Here is a 26,256-nt window from a genome sequence, read left to right as displayed (position 1 = left end):
GTTCTGCTTTCAGGTAAAGATAGACTATATTAACACTACTGAGTGATTCATAAACATATCGACAAATAGCATTCACTCATTTTATTTCCTGCTCTTAGTGTCTGAAGATGTTCACCAGTTTTCTATGGACAGTAAGACACCATGCTAAAATGCTTTTGTTCAGTTCTGTTTATTTGAAAATAGCAGTGTGTTCTCTGATGGTTACCTGCAGTGGCACCCTGTATGAAAAATGAAGAAAAATAAAATAAAGGATATATCTCTCATTTTGTAGAGATGCTAAATAATTAAGTTTGTTTGATGCATTAAATTTATAGAAAGTCATTATTACTATCAAATAATAAGTCATACTAGGTTTTTTTCAGTTACATTTATGGGTATATTATTGATATAAATTTTCTAGAGTAATATAGAATTCTGAAAATTCTAGTATATCATCAGTCATAATTATGGTTATTAGGTTGTATGTCTCAAAAATGAGTACATTTACTTGTCAATTGCTGATTATAATGAATGTTCATCAGATTTTAAACATGGCTAGTCTGTCTCTATCATCCATGGTTTTGATTTTTCTCTAGTGGCATCTAATCAGATTCATGGAAAAGATTCTAACAAGTACTCCTAAAACAAGTTTCTAACAACTTTAAGATCAATAGACTAAATAAAAGTTTTCCAAAACTCTGATAAATTCACAAAACTGCTAATTAAGTTCAAAGGAAACAAAAATTAATTTGATGAAATTGAATAACTGATGAAGATAATGTTTTTATGACTTTTATTTTAAAACTTGGTTTTTTACTTAAATGTTTTGTTTTCTAGATTTAAAGAAATTTTCTTTGAAGCTATCTATAGTTTACAGAAATTTGGTAAAGTATACTTTTGTGAACAAAGGTGGAAGCACGTGCTTTTTCTCCCTAGTTGATCCCTCCAAAATTCAGAAGTTATTTGTGAGTTTTCTTATGGCAATATGGTTATTTGCATAAGTTCAGTAAAAATCTGTTCTCTCTTTATAACAGGATACAATTGGAAATATGGGTTATATTACCAATGCCTTGAATAAAATATCCTATTTAAAAGTGTGAATAGAATACCTGGTTTCAAGAGTTCTCAGCCTTACAGTGACATGAGTAAACTCTCGTCACTTCCTGGCAGGCCCAGGAACCTTCACATTGAAGGAAAATCTAAAGTCTTCCTTGGTTTTGGCTTCTTAGCCCCAAGAAGTTTTTAAATCTGACATTTCTATGTGATCAATGTAGAGAGAAAATATTTCTAAAAGAAAAACGATGGCCGGGCGCGGTGGCTCACGCTTGTAATCCCAGCACTTCGGGAGGCCGAGGCGGGCGGATCACGAGGTCAGGAGATCGAGACCACGGTGAAACCCTGTCTCTACTAAAAATACAAAAAATTAGCCGGGCGTGGTGGCGGGCGCCTGTAGTCCCAGCTGCTCGGGAGAGGCTGAGGCAGGAGAATGGCGTGAACCCGGGAGGCGGAGCTTGCAGTGAGCCGAGATCGCGCCACTGCACTCCAGCCTGGGCGACAGAGCGACACTCCGTCTCAAGAAAAAAGAAAAAAAAAAAGAAAAGAAAAACGATAATACACCTGTTATTAGATTGCAGCCCTGTGCATTGTTTTTGAGTTCTTATTATCTACCTATAGCCAAGATTAGATTCTAAATTCTTCTACATTCCTCCAATCCAACTTTCTTCCATGAAAATACTAAGAACAGGGCCGGGTGTGGTGGTTCACACCTGTAATCCCAGCACTTTGTGAGGCCAAGGCAGGTGGATCACTTGAGGTCAGGAGTTCAAGACCAGCCTGGCCAACATGGTGAAACCCCATCTTGACTGAAAAAAAAAAAAAAAAAAAAAAAGCAATTAGGAGGGCATGGTGTTGTGTGCCTGTAATTCCAACAGCTACTTGGGAAGTGGAGGCAGAAGAATCGCTTGAGCCCAGGAGGCAGAGGTTTCAGTGAGCCGAGATTGCGCCACTGCTCCAGCCTGGGAGACAAGGCAAAACTCTGTCTCGAAAAAAAAAAAAAAAAAGAGAAAATACTAAAAATGGAAACTGTTCTGTTCCTGAAGCCCTATAATTCAAAACTAGATGAATTTTAAGAATAAGTTTTGGCCGGGTGCGGTGGCTCACGCTTATAATCCCAGCACTTTGGGAGGCCGAGGCAGGCGGATCACGAGGTCAGGAGATCGAGACCATGGTGAAACCCCGTCTCCACTAAAAATACAAAAAATTAGCTGGGCGTGGTGGCAAGCGCCTGTAGTCCCAGCTACTTGGAGAGGCTGAGGCAGGAGAATGGCGTGAACCCGGGAGGCGGAGCTTGCAGTGAGCCGAGATTGCGCCATTGCACTCCAGCCTGGGCAACAGAGTGAGACTCCGTCTCAAAAAAAAAAAAAAAAAAGAATAAGTTTTATGACTGATATATGGACCACATAAAAAGTTCACCACACTGCTCAATGCCATCATCAGAGATATTCATACTGCAAACCAGGACATTTTCATGCTACAGACTGCTTTTCTCAAGAGGTCAGAACAAGACTCCATATCATGAGACTCTTTTTTTTTTCTTTTTCTTTTTCTTTCTTTTTTCTTTTTTTTTTTTTTTTTTGAGACAGGGTCTCATTCTGTAGCCCAGGCTGGAATGCTGTGATGTGATGTGATCTTGGCTCACTGCAACCTCCAATTGTCAGGCTCAGGTGATCCTCCCACCTCAGCCTCCAAGTAGCTGAGACTACAGGTGTGCACCACCACGCCCTGCTAATTTTTCTATTTTTAGTAGAGATGGGGTTTCTCTATGTTGCCCAGGCTGGTCTCGAACTCCTGGGCTCAAGCGATCCACCCATCTTGGCCTCACAAAATGCTGGGATTACAGGTGTGAGCCAGTGTGCCCAGCCCATGAGACTCTTAATGCTTACCTTTCCACTTGACAGGATAACAGTCATTTGATTCATTCAATTGGTTGCTTTTAAGCCTAGTTCATAGCTCAAAACCATTATGCTAACTAGGATTGTCATAACACTATTAGTTTTACTTTATATTTTACCTTTTAAAATTTGTATCTATTACCTGTTAAACTTTTGCAGAAGTACAACTCCTAACAGAATAATTCTGGTCCTGAACTTTGAGATTATAGCAAAAACTACAGAACAGACAAAATTGGATTTAACAATAAACTCCACGTACACTTAGCCTGACAGCCACTCTTTGCAAACCTCCGTTGTTGCTCAAATGCGCCTTCAAAGGTTTTAATACTGACTCGTAGTCACCAATCACTTCTTCAACATGGGACCAGACCAGCAACCTGGGGCAGGTCCATCCTGGCACCAAGGGACAATCAAAACCTACCTACAGGATGATTGATCAGCTATGCTTTTGGAGAAAGATCTTTCTCAAAGAGGGGAATGTAAAAGTTCTCAGAATTAAAATAGAGTCACTTATGTGAAAACAAAACAAAGCCCTGACAAATAGAGCCAGGGAAGGCCATGAAGGGAGGGTTCTCACGTACATATGCCTAACTACGGCAGGGTGTGGTGGCTCACGCCTGTAATCCCAGCACTTTGGGAGGCCGAGGCAGGTGGATCACGAGGTCAGGAGATTGAGACCATTCTGGCTAGCACAGTGAAACCCCATCTCTACTAAAAATCCAAAAAATTAGGCAGGCGTGGTGTCAGGCGCCTGTAGTCCCAGCTACTCGGGAGGCTGAGGCAGCAGAATTGTGTGAACCCAGGAGGCAGAGCTTGCAGTGAGCTGAGATTGCAGCCACTGCACTCCAGCCTGGGCAACAGAGCAAGACTCTGTCTAAAAAAAAAAAAAAAAAAAAAAAATGCCTAACTACAAGAATTACCACAAAAGACTGCCAAACCCACAACCCTACACAAAGGCCATCACAACTTTACACAAAAATATACTTCTGTGAGGCTATCTGCCCAGCAACTGCCTATCCATTTGCAGGCATCACCCTGGTTATTGATCAGACTGTCATCACCCTTGTTATTGATTCTTGTAGCCAAGGATAATCATCTCAAAACTATTAAGTAATCATCTTCTTCATTTTTCCTTTACCCATTTTCCCATTTAGGAAAAAAAGGTGCAGCTTGCTGCCAGCACTCGTTTAATTTTACATAAACACGCTCATTGAGGCTGAAGCAAATCTGACTGATTTTCAATGTGAAAATAAAACATAAAAAGTATTCTTGGAGTTATTTCTAAACAGAACTAACATCAGAATTGTCTGAATCACCAGAATCGTCTATTTAGGAAAAATCAGATTCATCAAATAACTCTTCGGCCAACAACTGTTTGAGAACAACTAACATCACGTATAGGAATGCTACGTTTTCTAGGATTTGATTTTCAGCCATCGAGAATTACTGCTGTGTAAATCGAACTACCACTGTTAAAAACAGAATATACAAACAGAATGATTTCTTTTGTTTCCCAAATCAATACACTGGAGTGATGCAAATGTAATAATATTAATAAAAGCCAGATATTTTGTGGCAAAGTTATCTTGGGGTATGCTGCAGCCGCAAGCACTGCTGGCAAGTATTCTTGGGCCAAATGGGAAAAGAGTTAAAAAACCTTTGTCTTCCTTTACCTCCCTGAATACACACATAGTTTACTCTGGTACATGTATTCCCATTGCAATGCCCTATTCCAGAATAAACATTTTCCTTTCTTTTCTTTTTCTTTTTTTTTTTTTGAGACAAAGTTTTGCTCTTCTTGCCCAGGCTGGAGTACAATAGCACGATCTTGACTCACCACAACCCCCCCCTCCCGGGTTCAAGCAATTGTCCTGCCTTGGCCTCCCGAGTAGCTGGGATTACAGGCATGCACCACCACGCCCAGCTAATTTTCGTATTTTTAGTAGAGATGGGGTTTCTTCATGTTGGTCAGGCTGGTTTCCCACTCCCGACCGCAGGTGATCTGCCCGCCTCGGCCTCCCAAAGGGCTGGGATTACAGGCATGAGCCACCGTGTCCGGCCACATTTTCTTTTAAAGAACTTCTCTCTGTTTATTATTTAGGTTGATAGCATTTACTATGAATGGAATTTGCAGGATTGAAAGTCTCTCTGTGTGAGTCAGTGAGTGTTGAGTGAATGTGAAGGCCTAGGGCATTGCTATACATTTTTTTTTTTTTAATTTTTGACACAGAGTCTCACTGTGTTGTCCAGGCTGGACTGCAGTGGCGTGATCTCGGCTCACTACAACCTCCACCTCCTGGTTTCAAGTGATTCTCCTGCCTCAGCCTCCCAAGTAGCTGGGATTACAGGCATGTGCCACCATGCCCGGCTAATTTTTGTATTTTTAGTAGAGACAGGGTTTTGCCATGTTGGCCAGGCTGGTCTCGAACTCCTGACCTCAAGTGATCCGCTCGCCTCAGCCTCCCAAAGTGCTGGGATTACAGGCATGAGCCACTGCACCTGGCCTGGCTACTATACATTTATTTATTTATTTATTTATTTATTTATTTTGAGACAGAGTCTCGCTCTGTCGCTCAGGCTGGAGTGCAGTGGTGCGATCTCGGCTCACTGCAAGCTCTGCCTCCTGGGTTCACGCCATTCTCCTGCCTCAGCCTCCCGAGTAGCTGGGACTACTGGTGCCCACCACCATGCCTGGCTAATTTTTTGTATTTTTAGTAGAGATGTGGTTTCCCTGTGTTAGCCAGGATGGTCCCAATCTCCTGACCTCGTGATCTGCCCACCTCGGCTCCCAAAGTGCTGGGATTACAGGCGTGAGCCACCGTGCCTGGACTACTATACACTTTTATATGACTGACAGCACAATAGATTTATTTATAGGCATCACCACAAACATGAGTAATCCATTGAGCTACCAAGTTACAATGGCTACAACATCACTAGGTGCTAGGAATTTTTCAGCTTCATCATAATCTTATGGGACCATGATCATTCATGCAGTTCATCATTAACCAAAACGTTATGCAGCACATGACTGTCTTTTTGTAATTGGCTTATTTCGCTTAGCATAATGTCTTCAAGATTTATCCATGTTGTAGCATTTGTCAGAATTTCCTGTCTTTTTAGGGCTAAATAATATTCCATTGTATGTGTACACCACATTTTCCTTGTCTATTCATCTGTTAATGAACGCCTGGGTTGCTTCTACATTTTAGTTATTGTGAATAATGCTGCTATGAACGTGAGCGTACAACTTATCTTTGAGACCCTGCTTTCGACAATTCTTTTTTTTTTTTTTGACATGGGGTCTCACTCTGTCACCCAGGCTGGAGTGCAGTGACGCAATCTCTGCTCACTGCAACCTCCACCAGCCTGGGCTCAAGCAATCCTCCCACCTCAGCCTCCCAAGTGACTGGGACTACAAGGATGTGCCAACATATGCAGCTAAATTTTTGTATTTTCTGGTAGAGACAGGGTCTTGCCATTTTGCCCAGGCTGGTCTCGAACTCATGAGCTCAAGCAGTCTACCCACTTTGGCTTCCCAAAGTGCTGGGATTATAGACATGAGCCACTGCCTCTGGCCTGAGTCCCTGCTTTCAATTCTTCTGGGTATATATCCAGAAGCCGAGTAGCTGTATCATATGGTAATTTTATGTATATATATAAATATATATATACACATGTGTATTTATGTATGTATATAAATATATATACACATATGTATGTATATAAATATATATACACATATGTATGTATATAAATATATATACACATATATGTATATATATATACACATATATGTATATATACACATATATATGTATGTATATAAATATATATACATACATATATATGTATGTATTTTTTTAATAGAGACAGGTTCTTGCTCTGTTGCCCAGGCTAGAGTGCAGTGATGAGGTCATAGCTCACTGTACCTTGATTCCCAGGCTCATGTAATCTTCCGGCCTCAGCCTCCTGAGTAGGTAGTACTACATGGACATGCCATCACACTCAGCTAATTTTTTAAATTTTTTGTAGAAATGGGGTCTCACTATGTTGGCCAGACTGGTCTTGATCTCTTTGCTTCAAGCGACTCTTCTGCCTCCACCTTTAAAGTGCTGGGACTACAGGCATGAGCTGCTGCACTTGGCCTATATTTTTCATTTATGGAAAAACCATCATATTGTTTTCCAAAGTTAACTAGTTATTTTTTGCATATATGAAGGAATTAATAGTTGTATGTTGATCTTCTATCCTTTTAGCTTACTAAATTATTTTATTTTGCTTTGTCTTGAATTATCTTGGGTTGTGGGGGATGCCGTTATATCATCTACATATAGAAAGTTTAAACTTTTTCTATTCAATTATTATGCAAAATTAGGCCAGGCGAGGTGACTCACGCCTGTAATCCCAGCATTTTGGGAGGCCAAAGCGGGCAGATCTCGAGTTCAGGAGTTTGAGACCAGCCTGGCCAATGTGGCAAAATCCCATCTCTACTAAAAACACAAAAACTAGCCGGGCGTGGTGGCAGGCACCTGTAATCCCAGCTACTTAGGAGGCTGAGGCAGGAGAATCACTTGAACCCGGGAGGTGGAGGTTGCAGTGAGCTGAGATCACGCCATTGCACTCCAGCCTGAGTGACAACAGTGAAACTTAGTCTCAAAAAAAAAAAAAAATTATGCAAAATTAAAACAATTAGAATTGCCTTCTTGTCCGATTAAACTGGCTAATACCTCAAATACAATGTTAAGTAGTAATAGAGATGGGTGTACCTTGTACCTGTTCCAGATCTTGGTGGGACTCCTGCTAGCATTTTTCCCATTTCTTTGGGTGCTAGTTTTATGACTAAGGGATATATAATTTATTAGGTTGCTCTGGGATGTTTTCTGGTACCAACAACCAATTCTCCGATTCTCTGGGCACCAAGCAAATATTCAACAACTCAATTTTGACAGTAACTATCCTGAATTAGTGCAGACACCACAGATTGAAGTCTCAGTCCCATGACATGGCCCCCACTTCTAATGCCAGACACACGTCCCAGGCCTCCTGTCCTTCTGACCAACTGACTGTAAATCAGGGGGTCCCATGACCCCCCTTTCATGTTTTCATTTTCTTTTTCTTTTTTTATTCTTTTCAGAGACAGGGTCTTGCTTTGTTACCCAGGCTGGAGTGCACTGGTACGACTGTAGCTCACTGCAGCCTCAAACTCCTGAGTTCAAGCAATTCTCCGGCTTCAGCCTTCCTAAGTGCTGGGATTACAGGCATAAGCCACCTCCCCTGGCCTCCCTTCATGTTTTATAATTTGTTATAAGGACTCACAGAATTCAGAACATACCTTAATTATGTTTACCAATTTATTACAAAGTATACAAATGAACAGCCAGATGGCAAGGTCCAGAATGGTCCAGAAAACAGGAGCCTTTGTTCCCATGGAGTTGGGGTGTGCCATCTTCCCAGCATATGGATGAAAATTTGGAAGTTCTCTGATCCCCGTTGTTTAGGACTTTTTATGGAGGTTTTATCATGCAGCCATAATCAATTATTAACTCAATCCCCAGCTTCTCTCCTCTCCCCATAGGTTTGGGGGTGAGGGGGGCTGAAAGTTCCAGGATTCTAATCAAGGTGCCATCTTTCTTTTTCTTTTTTTTTTTTTTTTTGAGACAGAGTCTTGCTCTGTTGCGCAGGCTGGAGTGCGGTGATGCCATCTCAGCTCACTGCAACCTCCACCTCCCAGGTTCAATTGATTCTCCTGCCTCAGCCTCCCAAGTAGCTGGGATCACAGGTGCACACCACCACACCCAGCTAATTTTTGTATTTTTAGTATAGACAGGGTTTCACCATGTTGGCCAGGATGGTCTCGATCTCCTGACCTCGTGATCTGCCCACTTCGGCCTGCTAAAGTGCTGGGCTTACAGGCATCAGCCACCGCACCCGGCCAAGGTGCCATCTTTCTAGCCTCCAACCTGAAGCTAGCTATCTAGGGGCCTGCTAAGAGTCACAATATTAGAACAAAACGTGCTCCTATCACTCAGGAAATTAGGAGTTTTAGGAGCTCTGTGTCAGGAACTGAGGACAAAGACCAAGTATATATTTCTCATTATGCCACAAATCTTTTATATATTTTTTCTGTTCCATTCATGTTATTTTTCTGCAGAAACCATCATCTATGCCTATATATTTAATAACACTTTTATGACTTCCATATCTATCATATCTAATGTTCTTTTACTCTGTCTTTTCAAACTATATCCAGTCTGTGTTGAAATTTCTCTTGTTGGCCAGGCGCGGTGGCTCACACCTATAATGCCAGCATTTTGGGAGTCTGAGGTGGGTGAATCATTTGAGGTGAGGAGTTCGCAACCAGCCTGACCAACATGGTGAAACCCCGTTTCTACCAAAAATACAAAAACATTAGCTGGGCGTGGTGGCGCATGCCTGTAGTCCCAGCTACTCAGAAGGCTGAAGCAGGAGAATCGTTTGAACCCAGGAGGCGGAGGTTGCAGTGAGCCGAGATCACACCACTGCCCTTCAGCCTGGGTTACAGAGTGAGACTCCATCTCAGAAAAAAAAAAAAAAATTTCTCCTGTTGTTTTAAAAATGTATGTTTACAGTTAGTTCTTTGAGTCAGGATCCAAACGAGGTTAACATATTGCATTTGTTTAATATGTCTCTTGGGTATCTTTTAATCTATGAGAGTTTCCCTCAATCTCCCTTTTATACCATTTATTGAAGAAACTAAGTCATTTGTTCTGTAGAATTTCCTATAATCTGACTTTGGCTGTTTGCAGCCTCTTGATGTGGTTTTACAAGTTCCTCTATTTTGCACTTCACTCACTCTGTGTTTCCTATAAACTGATCATGAGATATAGGTCTTGATTACATTCTTTTGGCAAGAGTGCTTAATCTGTCACTTCCTATCGTACCACCTTCAGGAAGCACATAATATCTGGCTGTCCCACTTTTACGGACATTAATCAATAAATTTATGTGTGTCCGTGTGATTCATCCATTATTAGACTCTTCCTCAACTTTTCAGCTAATGGTTTTAACATGAATTGAAGATCAATGCCAGACTCCATTATTTTACTAGGGTTTGCAAAGTTATTATTCTTTAAATCTCTCATTGCTTTTACGTGCAATACATATTTATATTATGTATAGATACGTCTATGTATATAGTTATGTGTTTCATTTTGTCACATTCCTTACTTATTTTGTTGCTCAAACTTGTCTTCAGCCAGTAAGATCCCCCTTCAAGGCTGGCTTGTCTAATCCTTTTAAACTGTTATTTTTCATTTCATTTGATACAGCCAATCAAGTAAAAGGATGCAACATGATGAAGTTTAACATCTACCTCAATGATTCTCAATTTCCACTGAAGTAATCCTAAGTGTGAACTTGAATTCCAGAGTCTGAAGAACACTCTGGTCTTTTGTTTTGTTTTGTTTTGTTTTGTTTTGTTTTGTTTTGTTTTGTTTTGTTTGAGACGGAGTCTCGCCCTGTCCCCCAGGCTGGAGTGCAGTGGAGCGATCTCGGCTGCAAGCTCCGCCTCCCGGGTTCGCGCCATTCTCCTGCCTCAGCCTCCCGAGTAGCTGGGACTACAGGCGCCCGCTACCGCGCCCAGCTAATTTTTTTTTTGTATTTTCAGTAGAGACGGGGTTTCACCGTGTTAGCCAAGATGGTTTCGATCTCCTGACCTCGTGATCCGCCCGCCTCGACCTCCCAAAGTCCTGGGATTACAGGCGTGAGCCACCGCGCCCGGCCCACTCTGTTTTAAATAACTTACTAAACAGTAAGATTCTTGTTCTACAGAGATGTAGCATGTCTATCTTGTGGTTTTATAATTCCTATGTCATATCATAGGAGAATATGTCCCCCAGTCCTATGGTATTATAACATAAAAAGCTATTGGGAGTCTTCCTCCACCTCAAAACCACTGTGCATGGCCCACACAGCCTTCCAGCTTCAAACTCCTAGCGTTTTGAAACACTTCTCTCTCTCCTGTAGTCTTTGACCTCTCAGACTCTCTTTAGGCAATGAAAATGCTCAAATCTCTTTCTAAAATAAGCAAACAAAAAACTAAACTGTTCCCTACTCTTCACTTTGCATTTATTTCATTTCCCACTTTCTTTTCTCAGATTAAGCTTTTTTTTTTTTTTTTTTTTTGAGAGAAAGTCTTGCTCTGTTGCTGGGGCTGGAGAGCAGTGAGGTGCCCTGGTGCAAACCTAGCTCACTGCAGCCTTAAATGCCTGGGCTCAAGGGATCCTCCCAACTCAGCCTCTAAAGTAGCTAGGACTACAGGTACACACCACCATGCCCAGCTAATTTTTTTATTTGTTGTAGATAAGAGATGGGGAGAGGGGCCCTCCCTGTGTTGCCCAGGCTGGTCTCAAACTCCTGGTCTCAAGCAATCCCAATCCTCCCCTCCTGGCTTCTTATTTTTGTTTAGACAGAGTCTTGCTCTGTCGCCCAGGCTGGAGTGCAGTGGCAAGATCTCGCTCACTACTGTAATCCCCGCCTCCCAGGTTCAAGAGATTCTCCTTAGCCTCCCCCATAGCTGGGATTTCTGGCTCTCGCCACCATGCCCAGCTAATTTTTGTACTGTTTTAGTACAGATGGGGTTTCCCCATGTTGGCCAGGCTGGTCTCAAACTCCTGACCTCAAGTGATCTGTCCACCTTGGCCTCCCAAAGTGCTGGGATTACAGACGTGAGCCACTGCACCTCGCCCTCTCCCTGCTTCTTAAACTGTTGAATTTTAGGTGTGAGCCACCGCAGCTGACTTCAGTTAAGCTTCTTGATGATCTATTTCTTCAGTTACCAGTTCACTCCACAACTCATTCCAACAGAAAGTATGGTAGTCACTACTGAGCACTGACTCCTGAGGACCTTTTTTTGGCTTCTAAATGCTGATGTTCCCCTAGCTTCTGACTTCAGCATCATGTTCTTCTCTTTCCTAATCTGTATTGGGGTGATCTCTTTATTTTCCTGGTTTAAATGTAATCATTTTACTGAATGTGCTGGACTCCATGTGGTGCTGTTGCCTGTTGTCCTTTCAAACCTGCTTGATGGGCTTTCTCTGCCCTGGATGAAATCTCAGAAAGTTGCCAGAACTGCTCTAGTCCCTCTGTCACAAGAACAGCCTCTTATCAGACATCAAAATGTTCGAGCCATCTAATGTTATCACAATCAAAAACTTCCACTTAAATGAGAGTTCCTCCCCACCTTCTCTCAGCTTAAGGCCCGGAAACTTGCGGTGTAGAATTGTCTGCTGAATATACTGAATATATTCCTTGTAGTAGTGGACATCTGTAGTTTATGTTTCTCTGGCATCTTTTATCTCCTCCCATTTTAGTTTAAGAAGCTTATTCCTTCTGGGATTTCTCATTACACATGACCTGGGCGCGGCTGACCACCCCTGCCCTGCAGCCACAATGCTGTAAGAGTCAGCCAAGACCTAACTAATCAGAGTAAATACCTCACTTCCTTCATCACTATGATGATTAGTTGAGAGATGGAGTTGATTAAAGCCAATCAGATCTTTGTAGCTAGAACTATCCCTGGGGCTGCTGAGCTGGTAGGAGGGATATGAGCCTGGAGACTGGGGGTTATTTTGTTCACCACAGAGACACAGAAAAAGTGGCCCTGCACTTCAGCTAAGCTTCTGTTCCCACAATTTCTTAAGAAATTTATTTTCCCCTCCCTATCTGAATTCATTTGAGACAGCTTTTACAACTTACACTTGAAAAATACCTGACTGAAATAGAAGACCTATAGGAAACTTGAAAATCTCAAACATGTCCAAAAGGGAATTCTTTTTTCTTCCTCTTCTACTTTCATTGCCTCCATTTCTACTAACTCCTCTATTTTCAAACCAGAAATCTAGCACTCAACTCTTTCCTCCTCCTCCTCCTCCTCCTCCTCCTCCTCCCCTACAAACAACACATCTCTCAGTCCTGTCTGCTCTCCTTCCTGTCGCTAGAGCCCTTCCCTTCCTTTCCATACATGTCCCAGTCCATCCTCACTTTCTCACTCCTTGGCAATAGCTTACTTTCCCGATTTTTCTTTGCTGACTTTACCTGATCAAATCTGTTCATCCACCAGAACAATCATTCTAAAACACAAGTCTGGCTTACTGTTTTTGTTGTTGTTGTTGTTGTTTGTTTTTTGAGACAGAGTCTTGCTCTGTCGCCCAGGCTGGGATACAGTGGCACGATCTCGGCTCGCTGCACCCTCTGCTTCCCGGGTTCAAGCGATTCTCCTGCCTCAGTCTCCCAAGTAGCTGGGATTACAGGCACGCACCACTATGCCTGGCTAATTTTTGTAGTTTTAGTAGAGACGGAGTTTCACCATGTTGGCCAGGCTGGTCTCAAACTCCTGACCTCAGGTGATCCACCCGCCTCAGCCTCCCAAAGTGCTGGGATTACAGGCATGAGCCATTGCACTCAGCCTGGTTTACCACTTTCTAATTGGAAATACCTCTAATGTGCCAAATGATCTCTAAGATCAAGTCTAGCCCCCTCATTAGCCAACAGAACCTTCCATGAAGGGCACATGTTCTGAGAATCACCTCAAGGCTGTGTCACAGGCTAAATAAATAAATCCTTCTATGACCTGGTCTTACTTGCTTCTTCGGTCACATCTTCCACGCTTTCTTTACAATTTCTGTTAGGCAATACCAATCTGTTTGTCATCCGTTGTAAACACCAATCACCTAGTTATGCTTCCTCTCCCAATTCCTTTCCTCTACCCCTTTGCACCTCTGCTCAGATGTCGGCTCTTCCAGACACATGTCCTTAGCTCCCAGGTGGGGTCAAATGCTCCTACCATTTGCTTCCATCATAGCCAGTAATTAACTTTTCCCGTATTCTGTTAAATCCTTTCTTAGATCTATCTCCCTGAGTATAAGCAATGTGAGGGCAGGAACTGTATCTTATTCATCTCTGTATCTCTAGTGTCTGGCATTCAATATAGGCTTGTTGGACAAAATTACATTTTTAAGAATTTTGTTGAATAGAAAATTCACCAATTAGATATATTTGGGGGCATAGATATCCTTGGTAAAATGTAAAATCCATCCTACCTTAAGTTTAACTTAAGTTTCGTAGTTCAAAATGAATAAACTTGATCAGTATTACTTTTTTCTAAAACATATTGATATGGGTCATTAAATGAAAGGATTCTGAAAGATAGTATGTGCACTGGTTGGAGAATTCGATTTTTGGAGTCCTAGAATTCCCAAGGTAGATCCTTTGTGTGGACATCATTACAAACAAAAAGCAACATAAAAAAATAATAGAATTCCCAAGATAAAATTTGGATTTTTCTATTCATAAACTGGGTGACTTTGGCAAATTATTTAGCCTAAGCCTGTTTCCTTATTTGTAAGAAGGAAATCATTTTATGTACTTCATTGTACTGTTTTAAATATAAAATAATTGGCTGGGATGGTGGCTCAGGCCTGTAATCCCAGCACTTTGGGAGGCCTAGGCACCTAGGCAGGCTGATTGCTTGAGCTTAGGAAGTTCGAGACCAGCCTGAGCAACACGGAGAAACCCTGTCTCTACCAAAAATACAAAAACTTATCTGGGTGTGGTAGTGCGCCCTGTAGTCCCAGCTACTTGGGAGGTTGAGGCAGGGAAATTGCTTGAACCTGGGAGGGAGAGGTGGAGGTTGCAGTGAGCAGAGATCGCACCACTGCACTCCAGCCTGGGCGACAGGGCGAGACTCCATCTCAAAAAAATAAAAAATAGGCTGGGTGTAGTGGCTCACGCCTGTAATCCCAGCACTTTGGGAGGCAGAGGCGGGTGGATCACCTGAGGTCAGGAGTTTGAGACCAGCCTGGCCAACATGGTGAAACCCCATCTCTACTAAAAATGCAAAAAAATTAGCCAGGCATGGTGATGGGCGCCTGTAATCCTAGCTACTCAGGAGGCTGAGGCAGGAGAATTGCTTGAACCTGGGAGGCAGAGGTTACAGTGACCTGAGATCGTGCCATTGCACCCCAGCCTTGGCAACAGTGAAACTCCATCTCAAAAAAATTAATTAATTAATTAATTAAAGATAAAATAATTCAAGTGATAGGGTTCAGGACCTGCGACTCTGAAATATGACTGTAGAAGACCAGAATACACCACCAGAAAATAGACTGTGGTTTTTGTTTTTTGTTTGTTTGGTTAGCATATTATTTTGGAGAACTGCAGACACAGAAGTTCTGAAAGGTTACCATTTGGTGAAGGAAATATAAAGTAAATTTTCATTTATAAAGGCATCTGTACCAGGAAGAGAGCTACTCTGAAACAACTTTTATCACTTGAGAGACTTAGCTGTATAACTAGGCAACCTTTATTCATCACGTGTTTCCTCCCCTCACCCTCCCATAATTTGTCTCCACTCTCCCCACCAACCCCCAGAAACCTCAAACCCTTTTTGTAGCTCGGAATTACATATAAGCCTCAATCATCTGGCCACTTCTTTAAGTCTCATTTTCGCAGGACTCCTGCGTGCAGGTGTGTAATTAAAATGGTTTTCTGACCAGGTGAGGTGGCTCACGCCTGTAATCACAGCACTTTGGGAGGCTGAGGTGGGCAGATCACCTGAGGTCAGGAGTTTGAGACCAGCCTGGCCAACATGGTGAAAACCCCGTCTCTACTAAAAATACAAAAATTAGCTGGGTATGGTGGCGGATGCCTGTAATCCAGGCTACTCGGGGGGCTGAGGGAGGAGACTCTCTTGAACCCGGGAGGTGGAGGTTACAGTGAGCCCATATAGTGCCATTGCACTGCACCCTAGGTGACAAGAGTGAAACTCCATCTCAAAAAATAAATAAATAAATATAAAATAAAATGTTTTTTTCTGTTAATCTGCCTTATGTCCATTTAATTTGTAGACCAGCCAAAGAATCTGAACCTAGGAGGGTAAAAGGAAGCACCTTTTTCCCCCTACACAAGAAATACAAAGTGCCTCTCACAGTGCTTATGTGGCATATATAAATATTCAATCCAAGTTTGCTTTTATCATTTTCATTAATAAAGGCGGGTCTGGGAAGATGCCTTATGTAGGGAAGATACAACAATCATGAGGCCACCTTTGCACACTGGGTGGGTGAGGAGAGGCAACATCCCAACCTTAAATTTTTTTGTTTTGTTTTATTGTATTCTTTATTTGTTTTTGAGATGGGGTCTCTGTCACCCAGGCTGGAGTAGGGTGGCACAATCTTGGCTCACTGCAACCGCCACCTTTCAGGCTGAAGCAATCCTCCCACTGCAGCCTTCTTGGTAGCTGGGACTACAGGCACACACCACCACACCTGGCTAATTTTTGTATTTAGGCTGGTCTCAAAGTCCGGAGCTCAAACAATCCTCCCATCTTGGCCTCCCAAAGTGCTGGGATCACAAGCACGAGCCACCATATCTGGCCTGTTTGTTTTATTGGGTTTTTTAAATTGACAAATAATAATTGCACATATACATGGAGTACACAGTGATGTTTTAATACACATACTGCATGGTGATCAGATCATAGTAATTAGCATATCCATCATCTCAAACATTTATCCTTTTTTGTGTTGAGAACATTTAATATCCTCCTCCTAGCTATCTGAAACTGTTAGCAGTGGAGAATCCATAAGGGTTTGCAGCAACCTCAATTCTTACCTCCTCAGAATAAAGAATTCAGTTGAGGGGCATAAGGCAGAGTGAGAGTCTGAGGCAAGTTTTATTTTATTTTTTTTTTCATTTTTTTTTTGAGACAGTCTCACCCTGTTACTTAGGCTGGAGTACAGTGGCGCAATCTCGGCTCACTGCAGCCCCCACCTCCTGGATTCAAGCGATTCTCATGCCTCAGCCTCCTGAGTAGCTGGAATTACAGGCACCCACCACCACTCCTGGCTAATTTTTGTATTTTTAGTAGAGACGGGGTTTCACCATGTTGGCCAGGCTGGTTTCAAACTCCTGACCTCAAGTGATCCACCCGCCTCAACCTCCCAAAGGGCTGGGATTAGAGGTGTGAGCTACAGTGACTGGCCCTTCCTTCTCTTTTTTTTTTTTTTTTTTTTTTTTGTGAGGCAAGTTTTAGACCAGGAGTGAAAGTTTATTTAAAGGTTTTAGAGCAGGAACAAAAGGAAGTAAAGTACACTTGGAAGAGGACCAAGCAGGCCACTTGAGAGATTCAAGTGCATGGTTTGACTTTTGACTAGTGGTTTTTTACATTGACATTCTCCGGGAGGGTTGCATCCTTTCTCCCGATTCTTCCCTTGGGGTGGACTGTCCACATGTACAGTAGCCTGCCAGCACTTGGGAGGGGCCACATGCACAGTGTTTACTGAAATTGTGCACATGCTCCCTTGAAGTATTTTTGCCTTACCAGTCAAGTGTTCCTAGAAGAAGGTCATATACCAGTTAAATACTCCCATTTTGCCTTAGTGTGCATGCTTGAGCCTACTTGCCCAGCTCCTGAGATCTTATCAGGAAGCTACTGATCACCAGTTTCAGGTGTTTCTATCTATTGGGAGGCTGCCTTTCCCTGGTGTTGGCTGCGACCAATTATTAGTTTAGAGAGACAGTTTAACAATGGCCTGACCATCACCTGATGGTTGCCTGACATTCCTGGTGGGCGTGGGGGGCACTCTCCTGCCCTGCTCATGTCTGACTACACTGTAACAAAACTATATCATATTGTTAACTATAGTCACCCTACAGTGCTATAGAACACAAGAATGTATTCCTCCTATTGAGCTGTAATTTTGTATTTTTTCACAGATCTCTCCCTCCTTTCCTCCTACCCTTCCCAGTCTCTAGTATCTTCTGTTCTACTTTCTACTTCTGAAATCAATTTTTTTAGCTTCTACATATGAGTGAGAACATGCATTGTTTAACATTCTGTTCCTGGCTTAATTCACTTAACATAATGTCCTTCAGTTCTATCCATGTTGCCATGAATGACAAGATTTCATTCTTTTTTATGGCCAAATAGTATTCTGTGGTATATATGTACCATATTTTCTTTATCCAGTAGTCTGTTGTTGGACACCTAGGTTGATTCCCTATTTGGGATCTGGTGAATAGTGCTGCAATAAACATGGGGGTGCAGATGTCTCTTTGCTGGAATGACTTCCGTTCTTTTGGATAAATTCCCAGAAGAGGGATTGCTGGATCATATGTTAGTTCTATTTTTGTTTTTTTGAAGGACTTCCAGCCTGTTCTCCACAGTGGTTATATTAGTTTGTATTCCCACCAACAGTGTATAAAAGTTTCCCTTTCTCTGCATTTTTACTAGGGTTTGTTACTTTTTGTCTTTGATAGCCATTGTAACTGTGGTGAGTTGATACTTCATTGTGGTTTTGATTTGCATTTCTCTGATGATTAATAACGCTGGGCATTTTTTCATATATGTGTTGGCCATTTCTTGTTTTGTGAAATGTTTGTTTAGATCATTTGCCCATTTTAAAAATCAGATTGTTTGGGGGTTTTTTGCTGTTGAGATGTTTCCATTCCTGTTGGGCATGGTAGCTCACACCTGTAATCCCAGCACTTTGGGAGGCTGAGGCAGGAGGATGGCTCGTGTCAAGGAGTTGAAGATTAGCCTTGGCAACATAGTGAGACTTGTCTCTACGAAAAAATAAAATAAAAAATTAGCCAGGTGCAGCAGTGTGCACCTGTAGTCTCAGGTCCTCAAGAGGCTGAGGTGGGAGGATTGCTTGATCTTGGGAGGTCGAGGTGGTGAGCCGTGATCATGCCACTACACTCCACCTTGGATGACGGAGTGAGACCCTGTCTCAAAAAATAAAATTAAGTTAAAAACTTTTTTTCTTACATATTCTAGATATTAATTTCCTGTCAGATGATTAGTTTGCAAATATTTTCTCCCATTCTGTAGGTTGTCTTTTAACTCTGTTGATTGCTTTCTTTGCTGTGCAGAAGCTTTGTAGTTTATATAATTCCATTTGTTTATTTTTGCTTTTGTTACCTGTGCTTTTGAGGTGTTACTCACAAAACCTTTTCCCAGACCAATGTTCTGAAGCAGTTCCCCTATGTCTTCTTCTAGTAGTTTTATGATATTGAATCTTACATTTTGATCTCTGATCCATTTTGAGTTAATTTTTTATAGGGTGAAAGGTGGGAGTCTAATTTCATAATTTCATTCATTTACTGTTTTTCTTTTTCTTTTTGAGACAGGGTCTCACTCTGTTGCCCAGGTTGGAATGCAGTGGCACAGTCATGGCTCACTGCAGCCTCAACTTCCCTGGGCCCAAGCCATCCTCCCACCTCAGCTTCCCAAGTAGCTGAGACCACAGACATGTGCCACCATGCCTGGCTGGTTTTTTTATTTTTGTGGTGACAGGGTCTTGCTGTGTTGCCCAGCCTGGTCTCAAACTCTTGGGCTCAACTGATCCTTCTGTCTCAGCCTTTCAAAATGCTGGGATTACAGGTGTGAGCCACTGTGACCAGCCTGGTTTCATTTTTTTGCATGTGGATATCCAGTTTCCCCAGCAGCATTTACTGAAGAGACTGGCCTTTCCTTGGTGAGTATTCTTGGCACCTTTGTCAAGAATAAGTTGGTTGTAGATATGTGGATTAATTTCTGGGTTCTCTATTCTGTTCCATTGGTCTGTGTGTCTGTTTTTATGCCAGTACCATGCTGTTTTCGTTACTACAACTTTGTAGTGCATTTTAAGGTCTGGTAGGATGGATACTTCCAGCTTTGTTCTTTTTGCTCAAGATTCCCTTGGTATTTGGGGTCTTTTGTGGTCCATACAAATTTTAGAGATTTTCCCCCTATTTTTGTGAAGAATGCCATTGGGATTTTGATAGGGATTGCACTGACTTTGAAGATTGCTTTGAGTAGTACGGTCATTTCAATAATATTAATTCTTCTGATCCATGAGCATGGGATGTCTCTCAATTTGTATTCTCTTCAGTTTCTTCTATTTGTGTTTTGTAGTTTTCTTCACTCGTTGGTTAAATTTATTCCCAGGTATTTTATTTTATATTTTGTAGCTACTGTAAATGGGATTGCTTTCTTGACTTCCTTTTCAGCTAGTTGATTGTTCATGTATAGAAACACTACTGATTATTGTATATTTATTTTGTGTCCTATAACTTTAATTTACCAGTTCTAAGAGTTTTTTGGTAGAGTCTTTAGGTTTTTTTCATATATAAGATCATGTCATCTGCAAACAGGGATAATTTGACTTCCTCTTTTCCAATTTGGATGCCTTTTCTTTCCTTCTCTTGCCTAACTGCTCTGGCTCCAACCTTGAAATTTTGTCTATAGCAAGCTCCGTTCAAAGTGTGTCAGTCCATTCGAGCTGTTATAACAAAATACCATCAACTAGGCAGCCTATAAACAACAGAAACTTATTTCTCACAGTTCTAGAGGCTGGGAAATCTAAGATCAAGTCACTGGAAGGTTCAGTGTCTAATGAGGGCTCACTTACTGGTTCATCGACAGCTATCTTTCCACTGTGCCTCACACAGTGGGAATTATGAGGGTCTTTATGAGGTCTTTTTTTCTTTTTTGAAATGGAGTTTCCCTCTTGTTGCCCAGGCTAGAGTGCAGTGGTACGATTTCAGCTCACTGCAACGTCTGCCTCTGGGTTCAAGCAATTCTCCTGCCTCAGCCTCCCGAGTAGCTGGGATTACAGGCTTGCGCCACCATGCCAGCTAATTTTGTATTTTTAGTAGAGACGGGGTTTCTCCATGTTGGTCAGGCTGGTCTTGAACTCCCGACCTCAGGTGATCGCCCACCTTGGCCTCCCAAAGTGCTGGGATTACAAGCATGAGGGACGGCGCCTGGACTGCCCAGACTCTTCTATGTTTACAAGTGATACGAAATTTGAGAATATTGGCAGAGATATTTCTCAGTCACTGTCATATACTCTATTCCTTATCTCCAGTCAACATTGCACCTGCTTACTGGACAGAGAGCACTGAGTAATGAGGAAGGAAAACTAGATATCGCTTCTCGTCAATGTGGTGCTATGCAATTCACAAAGATCCTTCACATCCATGATCTTATTTAGACCCCACCATAAACCATGTGTTGGAAATTTTGTTCTCACTTTACAAATAAGGAAGCTAAAGTTTAAAGAAGTTAAATGACCAACTCATTTGGTGTGATATCTCCATCACACCAAAAAGAAAACATTGAAATCATTCTACAGTGGTGAGTAAATAGCTATTGACCTCAGACTCCCAAAGAACCTCCTATCCATAGCCTCTCAATCGCCCCTGAAACCTGGAATTCCCCATGGTCTGACTAAAGATACCCAGCCCACTCAGCAGAGACTTTTCAGGACCCCACACCAGTAATAAGAAGCCTCGTTCTGAATGGTTGGCACCTGTGCCACACCTGTTGTTAAACAAGTTTAGTATCACTCCTGGGAAGGATCAAGATGAGCACTCAACTCTTCTGGTTCCCAATCCAGGGTTTTTCACACAGCATCTTGATTTTCAGGAAGACCAGAAAACAAACAACTGAACAAGAAGAGAACAAGTGTTACAAAATTATGTCCCCCCGCCCCCGCAAAAAAAAAAAAAAGAAAGAAAAAGAAAAGAAAATTTTAGAAGGGCAAGAGATTGAGCTGGTATCTATCTTCATCTCTTCATGAAAAGTGTTTTTTTTTTCCCTATAATCCAGCTTTTTTTGTTTTGTTTTGTTTTTGTTTGTTTTTTGTTTTGAGATGGAGTCTCACTCTGTCACCCAGGCTGGAGTGCAGTGGCACCATCTTGGCTCACTGCAACCTCCGCCTCCTGGATTCAAGCCATTCTCCTGTCTCAGCCTCCCGAGTAGCTGGGATTACAAGTGCTCTCACCATGCCTGGCTGAAATTTTTTGTAATTTTAGTAGAGATGGGGTTTCAGTGTGTTGCCCAGGCTGGTCTCGAACTCCTGACCTCAAGTGATCTGCCTGCTTCAGCCTCCCAAAGTGCTGGGATTATAGGCGTTAGCCACCATGCCTGGCCTAAAATCCAGCTTCCACACAAAGGAAAACTGGTCTTATCTTTTTTTTTTTTTTTTTTTGAGACAGAGTCTCCCTGTCACCCAGGCTGGAGTGCAGTGGCGTGATCTTGGCTCACTGTAACCTCTGCCTCCCGGCTTCAAGCTATCCTCCTGCCTTAGCCATCCTAGTAGCTGGGATTACAGGTGCATGCCACCATGTCTGGCTAATTTGGGTATTTTTAGTAGAGGCAGGGTTTCACCATGTTGGCCAGGCTGGTCTCGACCTCCTGACCTCAGGTGATCTGCCTCCCCCCACCCCTCCCGTCCCCAGCCTCCCAAAGTGCTGGGATTACAGGTGTGAGCCACCAAGCCCAGCCTTATCTTGAGGTTTATATACCTATGCTGCTGATCTGATGGATAAATTTTTTTTTTTTTTTTTTTTTTTTGGGTCAGGGGAGAGGGCCTCACTCTCACCTAGGCTGGAGTACAGTAGCATGATCACAGTTCACTGCAGCCTTGATGCCCTTGGCTCAAGTGATCATCTCAGCTCAGCCTCCCAAGTAGTAGGCATGTGCCACCATGCCCAGCTAAATTTTGTAGAGATGGGGTCTTGCTATGTTGCCCAGGGTAGTCTCAAACTCCTGGGCACAAGTGATCCTCCTGCCTCAGCATCCCAGAATGCTGGAATTATAGGCATGAGCCACCATGCCTGACCCTGACGGATGAACTTCTAAGGGTCAGGAAACTTCCTGAAATACAAATTTTCATGGGTATATGTATTTTTCTGTGGAGTGGGTCCATGGCTTTCATTTGATTTTTAATGAGATCCATGGCAAAAATAAATAAATAAAAAGGAACCACAGTCTTTTCAAGTAACGGCTTGATATGAACATGTTTGGTAAGAGGTTTAGGTGAAAAATAAGCAGGGAATATCAAGGGCTGCAGACATGGGTAAAAGAACTCTTGCTAGAGAAGGGCAAAGATGGGGAATAAAGTAAAAGTTTTCCTGATTCACAATTTTCTTTGCAAACTATGTATGTATATAAATCAACTATTTTTGACATGTAGAATAAGTCACACTCAAAATAAGTCACGCTTACAAATCATTGTTATTTTGTTCATTTTCTTCATCCTTTATTAGAAGACTTAAATGAAATGACTGGTTGGGATTTAAAATTATTTTTAAAAACACACTTTTGCTTTATAGATACGCATTTGTTATCACTCTGAATTATGAATATAGAATTTTTGCTACTTTATGAAATCCCATCTATATTTCGACTGGATTGTATTAGCATTTTAAAATTGTTAACCAAAGCCCCCTCTACTTCCCAGTATTTCTACATAAATTGCAATAAAGCCAAGTTCATTCCTTAATATATTTACAAAAGTGATTTTTAAACTCAAAATGGTATGTAATTCCCATTTCATTTTATCTTACATTTTTAACATGGTATTTTAGACAAATCATGCACAATTTTGATTCTCTTTAATAGATGCATGGAATTTGAAATCTGGAAGAAACCATAAAAATTATGCAGTCTGACTTGCTCATTTTATTGATGAGGAAAGAAACCCAGAAAGATTAGAAGCCTTACCCAACCTTGTTAATCACAGAGCTAAGATAAGAATATAGGCCTTGGATTCTTAGTTTGGTGCCTTTTCCAAAATCCAGTAACAAACTGTTGGTGACTGAACTGTCTCCATTTCTCTGCTGAGATCAGACCCTAGGAGACTAAGAACAAACTACTAGGTGGAGGCATAGACTCAAGCAAGGACTCATCAACTCTGCCTTTTCATGCTTCAACAAACAAATGTTCACAGGACTGCTTCTGACTTTCCGGTTTAATAAATCACTAGAACAAAAGCATTCATAAATCACATTACATTATCCATTGTAGCACTTACCCAGTAGTCCCTTTGTGGGTCCTTTAATGTTACTAGATTATTTAGTTTCCCATATTTCCTTTTCTTTACTCGCAGAAAGTCCAGATGCTAATTTAGACCTGTCTCAGGCTCTCTCTTTACCTTGGAAGGGAAGATCTCAGGCACATACACAGCTTGGGTATGTCCAAATTTTTTTTTTTCTTCCCGGGAAGTGGAGATGCAGGTAGTTTGTGAGATGAGGGAGAATCTCCTCCTCGTAAGTTGATGGTCATTTCTAATAGCTGTGGAAATGAAAAAGTGAACATCATTATCAAATCTAACAAAAATAACAGTTCCTTAATATCCTCTAATATCTACTCTATATTTAATTTTCTCCAGGTGTCTCAAAAATATCTTTACAGTTTGTTTGAATCTAGATCCAAACAATGTTAACATATGCATTTGTTCAATATATCTCTTACGTGGCCAAGCATGGCCTGTAATCCCTGTAATGCCAGCACTTTGGAAGGCCAAGGCAGGTGGATCACTTGAGGCCAGGAGGTCGAGACGAGCCTGGGCAACATGATGAAACCCCGTCTCTACTAAAAATACAAAAAATTAGCCAAGTATGGTGGCACATGCCTGTAGTCCTAGCTACTAGGGAGGCTGAGGCAGGAGAATCACTTGAGCCGGGGAGGCTGCAGCTGCAGTGGGCCAAGATCGCGCCACTGCACTCTAGCCTAGGTGACAGAGTGAGACTCCACCTCAAAAAAAAAAAACATATATTATATATATATATATATATATACACACACACATACATATATGTGTATATATATACACATACATATATATATACACACACACACATACATATATTACTACATATGATACTATTAAGAAGATCCAGTAAGGATATGGGAAACTTTAACTTCATTATTGCCAAACTATTTTCCAAAGTGATTGCACTAGTGTCACTCCTATAGAGTTTATGAGAGCTCCACTTCCTCTCTCACTTTTGGTATTGTCAGATTTTTTTTTGAGACAACAGGGTCTTGCTCTGTCACCTAGACTGGAGTGCACTGGCATTATCCTGTCAGACATTTTAACTTTTGCCTATCTGATAGTAATGATAGTAAGCCTTGCTTTGTAGAAATATGAGCCTAGTCTTCAAACACTGCATAATAGTGTTTTAGATATTAACATTACATTCTCACTGGAGATAATTATATACCCCCCATACCATCTGTAAGTCACTGTTTTGGCTCCTATGTCAGGATCTTTTTATTAAATATTAACAAAAGAATGGCTAGGCACAGTGGCTCATACCTGTAATCCCAGCACTTTGGGAGGCTGAGGCGGGTGGATCACGAGGTCAGGAGTTCAAGACCAGCCTGGCCAACATGGTGAAACCCCATCTCTACAAAATATACAAAAAAATTACAAAAAATTAGCAGAGCGTGGCGGTGTGTGCCTGTAATCCCACCTACTCGAATCACTTGAACCTGGGAGGCGGAGGTTGCAGTAAGCCAAGATCGCGCCATCGCACTCCAGCCTGGGTGAGAGTGAGACTCCATCTCAAAGAAAAAAAAAAAAAAAAAGAAGACAAGTTAGTCATTATGTGCTATTTAGTATTGCCTAGAAAGGATATGACTGGCATTGACTTTTCCCTCCTGAGAAGATACTTCTAACATATATGAAACCCAAGGGAGCAGATATTGGATCCACTGTGATGAGTGTCAGAATTCTTGTAACCTCTTTTTTCCTTATTAGTATGTCATGCCAGATTGTTGGCTCTGATGATGTCATAATGCTTTGTTAGTGGGGTCATCTGATGCTACTTTTTCCATAGGAACAATCAGCTTTTAGGCAAAATGAACCTTGGATGGTAAAAGCTGATCTTCTGAGGTCATAGGAATAAAGATATCTCAAAGAAAACATACTGGAAACTTCTTTTTTTTTTTTTTTTGAGACGGAGTCTCGCTCTGTCGCCCAGGCTGGAGTGCAGTGGCGCAATCTCGGCTCACTGCAAGCTCTGCCTCCTGGGTTCACGCCATTCTCCTGCCTCAGCCTCTCCGAGTAGCTGGGACCACAGGCGCCCGCCACCACGCCCGGCTAATTTTTTTGTATTTTTAGTAGACACAGGGTTTCACCATGGTCTCGATCTCCTGACCTCGTGATCCACCCGCCTCGGCCTCCCAAAGTGCTGGGATTACAAGCGTGAGCCACTGCGCCCAGCCTGGAAACTTCTTAAGTTTTCCTCTTTCATTGGAATATGTGGGTTTCCTCACTGTTGTAATGTTGATGACACAACAAGGCTAACACCGGATATGCTTCTGGTTGATTCCGGTTTACCATGAGCATCCAAGCATCCCTCAAGGACACAGTCATTTTGCACAACAAAGGGAAACTCCGCTCATTTCTGGCATTAGGGTGGACATCTGAGAGAGGGGTGGGTATACCACCATAACTTCTCTAGTGATGAATAGTGTTTAATATTACACCATAGACTAACTGGCGTA

At 41.9% G+C, this 26,256-nt stretch overlaps 1 long non-coding RNA gene across 1 annotated transcript; it reads right to left on the bottom strand.

Annotated features, from left to right (window-relative positions):
- Positions 1-87: 87 nt before the first annotated feature.
- LOC129486515 (uncharacterized) lies at positions 88-25,254 on the bottom strand. Its single transcript, XR_008659008.2, has 3 exons — positions 25,064-25,254; positions 23,777-24,036; positions 88-218 (listed from the first exon to the last, which is right to left on the bottom strand). It is a non-coding gene; the product is annotated as an uncharacterized lncRNA (long non-coding RNA).
- Positions 25,255-26,256: the final 1,002 nt, after the last annotated feature.

Source organism: Symphalangus syndactylus, chromosome 7 (assembly GCF_028878055.3).
Source record: "Symphalangus syndactylus isolate Jambi chromosome 7, NHGRI_mSymSyn1-v2.1_pri, whole genome shotgun sequence".
Taxonomy (NCBI): Eukaryota; Metazoa; Chordata; class Mammalia; order Primates; family Hylobatidae; genus Symphalangus; species Symphalangus syndactylus.
This window is presented reverse-complemented; position numbering and strand designations above follow the sequence as displayed.